The 9,873-nt window shown below is 53.9% G+C and overlaps 1 pseudogene; it reads right to left on the reverse strand.

Moving 5' to 3' along the window:
* Positions 1-474: 474 nt before the first annotated feature.
* LOC109395536 (gamma-glutamylcyclotransferase pseudogene) lies at positions 475-9,266 on the reverse strand (annotated as a pseudogene).
* Positions 9,267-9,873: the final 607 nt, after the last annotated feature.

Here is a 9,873-nt window from a genome sequence, read left to right on the forward strand (position 1 = left end):
ATTTATTCAGTAAATAAATTAAAGAAGGTAATTATTTCTTTTTTTTTTTAAGATTTTTATTGGGGAATTGGGGGGATGGGAACAGTTCTGGGGAATTGGGGGAAGGGGAACAGACAAGTTGCTGTCCTTTTGTTCTTCAGGCTAGTTGTGGAGGATGTTGCTTCACTGGCCCAAGTTGGCACCATCATTGCGCTCTTCCCAGGCGACGCAGATCAGTCGCCGGCTTCTGGACGGCCGCTTACTGCAGCTGCTGGCTGCTCACGCTGGCTGCTGGCCGCTCACGCTGGCTGCTGGCTACACACTCTGGCTGCTGGCTACACACGGTAGCCCATGGCAACCCACTGCCACAGGGGCTGCAGCCTACGCCGTCGCCGGCAACTCACGGGCAGCCCAGCTCCAGGCTGAGCTGTTGTTCAGCATCTTAGCTGTGGAGGGCAGTGTCACTGGCCCTCATATGTGGGATCCGAACCGGGGCCCTCTGGCGTCCCAAGCCAGTTCTTAACCATCGCGCCACTTGGCCGGCCCGTAACTATTTCTTGAAAAGCCAAGAATCAAATTGTAGCTTACAGAAAACCTTTTTCTTCATAGTATTGACTCTTCTAGTTTAAAATCCCATTGCAAGGACGGCCCTTAAAACTTAATTCTTCAATAAGAACAATGATTGCTAATACTTATGATATGTTGGGCTGTGTCTGAAGCTCATTACATACATTTACTCCTCAGAACAATCCTAAGACATAGGTGTTTTGGCGTCCTCACTCTACAAGAGAGGAAACTGAGGCACAGAGTCAAATAACCCAAACCTGCCCAGCTAGAAAGTGCTGGAGCTGGCCATTGATCCTCGGCTGGCTGGTTCCAGAGTCTGTGCAACAATCCTCTAGCACGAACTAGGTATGGCCAACAGCGGGCCCACTGTGTGTGATGATGTGAATCTCTCTACTAAAATGCAATGCAGAACTTTAGTAGGTTGTACAGGTTAAACCACAAAACATTTGTTCCTCTAAGAACAGCATGCCAGCTTTTCAGTTTAAACAATTTATTACCAACTATCTTGGCAGCTGACCAGCTCTTACTAAGCTGATAAGAAAAATTCCAGAGCAGAGTGATTCACCAGCACCATCATTAAGATGCAAATCTCCCCTTTGTCATGGAGCAAGAATATATTTCAGATCAACTCAAGAAAATAAAGCGTTCACAGAAGAAGTACCCAGGGCCATTTGTCATGCATTCCAGAGCCACACAGCCCCCTTTGCAATTGTCTAACTCCTGACCCAGTTTCTTTTCTAGTCTGGAAACAGGGAATTACTCAAGTGAGATATTCCTTCAGAGCGTTATTGAAAATATAATAAATGTAGAGATGTCCTGCATCCCTGTTTTAAGTGTTAAAAGTTTATTAGCATGCAGACAAAAAATCCACAGACACATTCTACATGTTCTAATGAGTTTTGTTTCCCCCTTTTGGATAATGTCTTCAGTTTCTTCTGAGACCCTTCCTTTGTAGTCATTTGGTTCTACTGTCATTTCACTCCTTTTGAGACTCCAGTGCCAAGCCATTCTCTTCTGCACTGATGCAAGTGACCTTTTAATACTGGGGTGAAGGAAGAGCACTCATAATTTTTCATCTGATAATTTTGATAGGTTATTTATTCTCCTTCTTGAGTATAAACAGTCATTTCTATTGGGACATATGTTCCACTATTGACACCTTCTTGCTTATTAAGAGAACTTACATTGCTTTTGTTCTTTTTCCATACTGCTGCCCATCCTTCATCGCCAGGACTTTGAAAAATGGTGGCCATGCCCCCATGCCAAGTCTCACTTGTTTTGCCTTGGGAATTGCCAAAGTCAAGCTTAAAATCCTGCACATGAGCCACGCAGGGTTTAGGAGGTGAATCCACTCGTTCGGCAGGTTGCTGCCCTTGGCCAAGTCCAGAACACTGTCTTCCTCCTGGCCCTGCATGTCCTTGCAGCCCCAGTCACCATGTACCACCAGACACCTGCATGGTCCCAGTGTTGGCAGCAGGGATACAAGAGAGGACAGCGAAAGCAGCGCAGTGGCTGACAACTCCAGGCCGGTGTCTACAACTTCTTGAAGTTTCTTTACACAAATCTTTAGGCAGAGGGCTAAAATATGAGTGTTCTCAGAGGGTGAAGTGGGTCTGGAACTTGGCCTTGGGTAAGACATAGCCCTGAGGGCCCCTCCGTTGTTCCTCTGAGGTGTGTCTTCTGGGTGACCCTTCATAGGCTGAGTCTCCTATGAGTGCAGGTCGTCCAGGGCCTGGACCCATGATGCCACAGATACAGGGGACATAAACCATGGCCTCAACTCCTAGCTCTGGACTCCAGGGGCCCAGTGGTGTGGGGAGCAGCTCCCTCCAGATGGTGAACTGGCCCCACCCCCGAATCCTCTGGGTCATCTTGGTCCTGCTGTCCGGAACTACCCTCTCACCTAGTGCAAGAGGTGGGCCCCCAGGATTGCTGGGAACAGGGGTCTACCCAAAAGAACATGCTTGTCATGGCCCTCTTCCCTCAATCGTCTGCAAAGGATTATTTTCTTCCTTGATTCATGTCTTAGTTTGCACCACGGCCCTCACCAGCTTTTATTCTGGCGCCATTCCTTTTTTTCTTGTCCAGACCTGTCTCAGTGCCTCTGTTTATACTTTATCACCTCTTTTAGCTTAATTATCTCCTAAATGTGTTTGCTCTCCTTGCTTTCCCTGCCTGATGGATGAAGGGGCAAGAGGTAACTGGGGGCAGATGCTCTCAGTCACCCTGGCTCTCATCCTGACCCCCTATCCCCTAGTCCTTGAGAACATAGTGCCCCTCCCTGTCCGTGTGCTCCTGCCAAAATAAGCAGGCCTCTCCTTGCTGTGTGCCAGGCGTGTGCTCTGTCCTTCCAACCTTGCCCGTGGTCAAGGGTACGGCTCCTGGGACTCAGGATCCTGATGGGAACCCCTAGCTCAGCATGCTCTGTGTCTGGAGCTGTGGTCAGCAGAGCCTGTCCTCCTCATGGGCAGGGCCATAGCCTTCACTTATTTTCCCAACAGCTGATCAGACCTCGAGGTGACCAGCCAGCCCTAAAGAGCTGCATGCAGGAGAGGGACCATGCCAGCAGGAAGACTAGGGTTCCGCCCTGCCCCCTGACCTCTTGGGGCCCCTCTTCTGTAGGGGCAGAGGCAGGACAAGGTCTCTTCCAGTCACACAATTCTGATTAGGTTTTAATAATTATGGGACATTTGGATTTCCTTCTGCTCAAAGCAGTGAAGCTTCTTTTCATGCAGGCACAGCTGGGGCATTTCCCATGCCATGTCCCTCGCTTGGTGGATGGGAGGGCACTTTGCACATTTGCTGCCAACCACGGGGTGAGACACGGAGCCCCTTCTGCCCTCCACCTGGACAGCAGCTGTCAGGCCATGTGACCTGCCAGCAAAGGCCTCCCCTTTCCAAGTGTGGTGCAGATTATGGGGAGGCACTTGTGTCTCTCTTGGTGACATGCAGCTGTTTATAGCCAGCAGAGCTGACTGACAACCTGGTGAACCACAGGCCCTGCACCCTGAGCTCACAGAGAGAACACCACCCATTCATGGCTGGACACTTACTCCTGGCACAGCCCTCGGGCTACATCCTCTGTGCTTGGGCCTCAGGGCCTTGATGGGCAGAAGGCAGAGGAACCCAGGCCAGTGGTGTAAGGACTCATCTGCCCAGCCCATGCCCTGTGGACAGGGGCTGGCTCCTCTCCAATCCTAACGGGGGTCTCCAGCAATTTACTTTGTGAGGACAGGCTTGACATGGCCTATCCAGGGATGGTCCCAAACAAACATGTCTCAGAACCAGACCAGGACAACAGAGGGATATTGAGTGCAGCTATACAAGGGGATGGGACATAGCTCTTATCCATGAGACGCCCCATCCTCTCACCAGTAATTCCTGCTCCCCATGCGATTGTTCATCCACTTGCAGTGATGGTCAAAGCCAGACACGCATTTGTTGCATGCATGACAATGTTTTGCTTTCACTGTCCTGGAAAGAAATATTGGGGAGGGACAGCCTGTCAGCAACCTGTGCAGGAGAGGGATGGGGTCAGAGCCCCCATCTTCCTGTAGGGGGACAAAAGGGCAGCAGCAGCCTGAGTCAGAGTCAGAGAGGACCTGTCCTTGAGCGGTGGCGTGCCTTTTATCGGCCATGCCTGCCACTTCGAACCAGGGTTTGGGCCTGGAGGCCAGGCTTGGATCCCACCATGACCACCGGACCTCCTTACTAAGCCACCCACTGAGGTTCCCAGGATCACTAGAGACCCCTGGGTCCTACCCGCCCTGTGATCTGGTGGCACAGAGGCTCATCTAAGAAACCCCATGGAAGACAGTACTCTCCAGTCCCTAAGAAGGGGTGGGGAGGACTATGTTTGAAGCCACAGCACCAAACACTGCACAAACACATGCAAGCCCTAGGCAGCCACTCCCCCTCCAAGCCCAGCCCCTGCCTCTGTGGGGCACAGCATCGCAGTGACCCTCCCGAGTGGGTGGGGACCATTGGTGTCACCCAGCCCCACTCCTGGCACTCACACAATGGTGTCACACAGGAGGCAATATAAATGCTCAATGTTATTATAGGCCTGCTGGGGGTGATCGAAAGAAGGCCCTAGTGATCCCTTGACTTTGACATGGATGTTGGCTTTGGCTGGATCTATTGACATTGTTACAATGTGAACAATAAAGTATAGAACAAATATTCCACCGGTCACCTATGGGTGGAATGTCAAGGAACCACTCAGCCCTTGGCCTGGTCAGTATATGTCTGAACCCTGGTGTGTGGCCAGGACCTGGGGGCCTGCCTAGTGGCAGGGACCTGGGACAGCCTCTCTCTTTCCCATTTCTCTCTCCAGAAAGCCAAAGCGGGGGCTGTTGGAAGGGAACTCTCACCCTGGAGCCAGGGCCCCAAAAGGCAAACCATGGTTCACCTGAAGGTATGGCTCCCACTTGCTTCACTAATGCACTGGGAAAGTCTTGTGTGAGAAGGTGGGCACCAGGCCACATGCTGACGTTTGTCCTTGGATGGCTGGAGAATGCAAGGACCTTCCCAAAGCATAAGTGGCATTCTGAAGAAAGCTTATCTTCAAGAAAAAAAAAAGCAAGGAGAGGGAAGGGAGGACTCACAAACCCAGCCAATGGTCTTTGGGATGAGTGGGCTGTCTCCCCACAGGACTCCACAGGCTCTCGCATGCATGCTCCCACTCCCTCCAGAACCTCAGGGAAGAAACCAGCCCTCGCATTCCACCTCTGAACCTTGAATGCAAGTCAGTCTCGGTGTGGAGTCATCTGGGCTCTCAGACCCTGTGTGGATGAGGGCCTATCACAGACATCCACAGTGTGCAAGAAGCCTGAGCAGGGGTAGCTACTGACCAAGGTGGCTCATCCCTCCCTCGTCCTCTGCCCTCTAACCACCGGGTATAGACCCAGGGTCTTGGGTGCCTAGTGTGGGTGTGGAAACTTCAGGATCCAGGGCTGTGGGGGAAGGGGGAGCTGAGATGACCTTGAACCCTGAAGAGGATGGGCTAGAGCCAAAAACCAAAAGAGTCAGACAAAGCTAGGGGAGGGGCTGGAACATGGGGAGGGGACAACCAGCCAGGCCCTGAGGGACCTCTGCCAGGGACAGGGATGACCAGACCCCTCTGGTGCCACATGGGGGGTGAAGTGACATACAGACCTTTCCCGAGGCCTTGGAAACCTGCAGATCTGGTGGAGGTAAGGCCCAAGCCAAAGCCAGCATCAGCCATGAGAACTCCACAGCTGACCTGCTTTACTGCATTGCTGTTGAGCAGAATGAGTCCAGGCCCCTGGACCCCTGGACAGGGTATGGGCAGTGGGGAAGGTGCTCAGTGGCTGGGCCAGGCCTTACAGTCATGGAGGGTGACACTAACATAGGCCTGGCATGCTGGTTCCCCCTGTACCTGATCCTTGAAGCCTGAGGTTCAGGCCAGAAGCATGCAGCACTGTTCATGTGGTCACTGGGGCAATAGGAGCACATCCTGACCAATGGGCATGGCACAGGTGGTGATAGCCCTGGACAATGAGAAGTAGCACTGGGTCCCAGGTGCAGCCCCTTCCTGTGCAGAACTAGGGTGGAATGACCCTAGTCATTGTGACAGAAAATGGTGAGCTAGGTGGCCGGGGGAGAGCCGGAGGGGAGGAAGTGGATAGATAAGAGTAGGTAGGGGTGGCCAGGGGACAGTCGAGAGGTAAGTGGGTAGATAGGAGGGTGGTCGGGGGGACAGCCTGGGGGGATGGGTGGGTAGAGAGGAGGGGGGCAAGGTGGCCAGATGGCGCCTTCCCCTGAGCAGCAGGTTAGGTTGGGACTGAGGTGTGTGTCCCAAGCCCTTTGGCCCCCACACACTGGGCTCCCACAGGAGACAACTGCCAGAGAGTTGCATGGCCAGCACTCAGACCCTCAGCCTCAAAGTGAGGAGCCGGGCACCTGACCTTGGCCTGCCCGGCCAGCCCTGGAGAGCTCCATGCAGCCAATTTATTGAGCCGTCCCAAACTAGCAAGGCTGCAGATAGACCTCATCCCAGAATGCATCCCTCCAGAACAAAGAGGTGAGGCTTTCAGAGGGAGGGGACCCCAAGATGCTAGGACGGCATCCTGCTCAGACGCAGTGGGAGAAGCTATCCATAGTCCCTGGGACATAAAGCTGTCTAAAGTGAGAACATGAGTACACCAGGCACCCTGTGTGGAAAAGAGCCCACCTGCTCGCCTGACCAAATGCCTCGGCCAGCAATTCAGCACTCAGCCTGGTCTGCGTCGACCCTGGACATGCAGGTCACCCATGGGAATGACATCACTGAGTGAAAGTTAGCCACATCTAGCCCAGGGTGACCTGCCCATTCACACTCAGTGACCTCCCCTGAGGGTGGGCAGGGTCCCTGGAATGAAAAGGTCACAGGGTGGGTGCCACTCTCGAGTGCCCTGCTTTCCCTGTCAGAGGTAATTCTATCTGCAGTGTGTCAGGTTCAAGTTCCTAATAAAGAGAAAAAGGAAGGGGGTTTGGGGTCACACTTTCACTACAAGTCAGGAGGCACCTGGCCTGCTCTGAGCCTCCCTGAGAGCTATTCTGAGAACAGGCTGGAAGTTCCCCTAGCAAAAATCTGTGTTTAGTAAATGAACAGCAGCAGGGCCAGCCCAGGACACACTCTTCTCACTGCTGACCTCTCCTTTTTGCCACAAGGAGAGGAGGGGCAGGGCCCACAGCAGAGCTCCCATGGCCATAGTCATGCTCTGGGGCTGGCCAGCCCTGGACTCACAGCCCACCTTCACTGTCCTCGCTCACTTAGAGCTTCTCCACCATGTGCCCGAGTTCACTTTGCCTCTGGCCACAACACAGGATGTCAGGTTAATAAAGTTCCATCAGATTCCAGTGCTTTGGGCACAATACCCTGCACAGATCAGACAGCCAAGAGAAGCACTGACTCAAGGGTCGCCAATACTGGACGTTGACGTCTACCCTGCACAGGCGTCCATCTTCGCTGTCCCTTCCCTGCTTCCACTGGGGGACGGACCCTTTTCTCCACAGGGCCGCAGGCCAGGGTTCCTGCAGGTGTCCAGTGATGCTGGCACCCCCTCCCCCCAGTGGCCAGAGCATAGCACCCAAGTGCATCTGCAGAGGCCTGAGGGACAGGGGCAAGGGCGTGGCCAGCGGCAGGAGAGTGGAAGGAAAATGTGTCCAAAAGTAGCTGAGCTCTGGACAGCCAGGGAAGCCACACTGCACCCATCACTTAGGGCAAGTGGGAGGGGCAGCATAGAGTGGGCGCTGAGTCCCTAGGGGTGGGGACAGCCAGAGCAGATGTGGGCAGCAAGTGAGGTGAGCTTGGCCTCGTCACTGTGCTTCTCAGCATGACCCCTGGACAGCGTGACCCCTGGACAAAGACACAGGGCCAAAGAGAAAGGAGATGATGGGTTATAACTCAGCATGTGAGCGAGACATTCAGTTAGGGGCTGAACTGAGTCCCAGAGGACACTGAAGTCCTAACCCTCAGGACCTGCAAGTGTGACCTTATTTTTCAGATGATAAGTTCGGTGGGTCCTAATCCATGTGACTGGTGTCCTTCTAAAAAGAGGAGATTAGGACACAGACATGCACAGGAGAATGAGTACAGAAGGACAGAGAGGAGGCAGCCGTCTAAAAGCCCAGGGAAATTTGAGGCCACAGAGCTGGGAGAGAGGCCTGGAACAGGCCCCTACCTTGACACTTTGACCTAGGACTTCTGGCCCCAGAACTGAGAGAGAGTACATTTCTTTGATTAAGACTTCCAGTCTGTGGCATCTGCTAGAGCAGCAGCCAGGGGGAACTCAGACAGCACAGTCCATGCTGCCGCCAAGGGGCTGCTGACCTGGCCACCACCTACAAATGGGCAGACGTCACAAGAGGACTGAACATGAGACATGGACCCCATGCCACCCTCAAGCACACTGCTGAGATGTAAAGGCAGACGTCTCCTGGGTACCCCAAGAGCATGGCCACCCAGGAGGATGTCAGATGCAAAACCCTATAGTGAGCCATGTGAGAGCTGGCCTGGAAAGTCTGTGGTGGGGACAGGGCTCCATAGCATGCACCTCTCAGAGGCTGGGCTGAGCAAACATGAGCTGTATGTGCTGAAGTCCTTCTTTATTAAACTCACTTTTCTTTGTTGGACAACACACACTGACCTGGTACATCCTTGGGAAAACTGTGGGGGTCCAGGTCTTTACTTCCCCCAGGACCCTGGCTTCCCCCTCCCTGCCAGGCGCAGTCTCCCTACACCAAGGGCAGGTGAGGAGCAGACACTGCTTTGAGAGCATCTGCACATTTAGCCAGGACTGTGAGCCAGTGAGTTGCATAATGAACAGGTATGTTTGGGGGTTCAGGGTCTGTGACATGGGGGTGCTCAGGGTGAGGAGTGGGAAGCAGGAGATGGCCTCTGTGGATGACTCAGTGTGGAGGACAGAGCACAGGACGGGTGACGGGGGAGTGTAGTGGCAGGCACAGGAATTTCTCTGCCCAAAGAGACCTGCTGTGGCCCCTCTCCACCCCAGACCACAGACACGTGCTTCCCTTGTAGAAGGATACAGCGTAGGTGATGTACTGCCACTCAGGGGGCAGCATGGGCATGAAGACACAGAAGGTGCCCAAAACCAAGATCAGGAACACAGCCCGAGGCACCACCTGGAAGGGATGGAAGGGCTTCGACCAGCCGTTCACTCTGACTGGCGAGGTGGCGATGTCCCCTTCACGATACTGGTCACAGAGTCTGGGATGACCCGTCTGTGGCTCCTGTGGCAGCTAGACAAAGGATGGGAGCACAGCAGACCATGGGCTTTCTGCCTGTAGCCCGGCGTGGCTGGGAGACCCCAGTGGCAGGAACCCACCACCTGGCATCCCTCGGGCCAGCTGGTGGTAGCAGAGTTGGCAGGGCTGGGCTGGAGTGAGCAGGGGGCCTTCCATGGAGGATCAAAGGCAGGCCTGTGGAGCCTACCCAGGCCACAGCCACCATGCAGCTGTGGAAAATGGAAGGGGCACCACCCAGCAGAACCCAGGGGTGGGCAGGGGACAGTCTGCAGTGAGCGCACTGACTGACTGAAGACAGTGTGGGTGGAAAACCCACATAAGCACGAGGCCTTCACCCCAGGAAAACCAAGGCCATGCAGGGAAAGCCAAGTTTGCTGCTGTGACCCTATGATGTGTGTACCCAACTGAGATCCACTCTCAGAATTCTTCCTGAAAGTTCCCCTCGGTCTGGCCTAGTGGCTCAGTTGGTTAAGAGTGGGAGCTCTGAGCAACAAGGTCACCGATTGAATTCCCACAATGGCCAGTGAGCTGTGCCTGAGCTGAGCTGCAAACAGG

The sequence above is a fragment of the Hipposideros armiger genome, unplaced genomic scaffold (assembly GCF_001890085.2).
Source record: "Hipposideros armiger isolate ML-2016 unplaced genomic scaffold, ASM189008v1 scaffold_476, whole genome shotgun sequence".
NCBI lineage: Eukaryota > Metazoa > Chordata > Mammalia > Chiroptera > Hipposideridae > Hipposideros > Hipposideros armiger.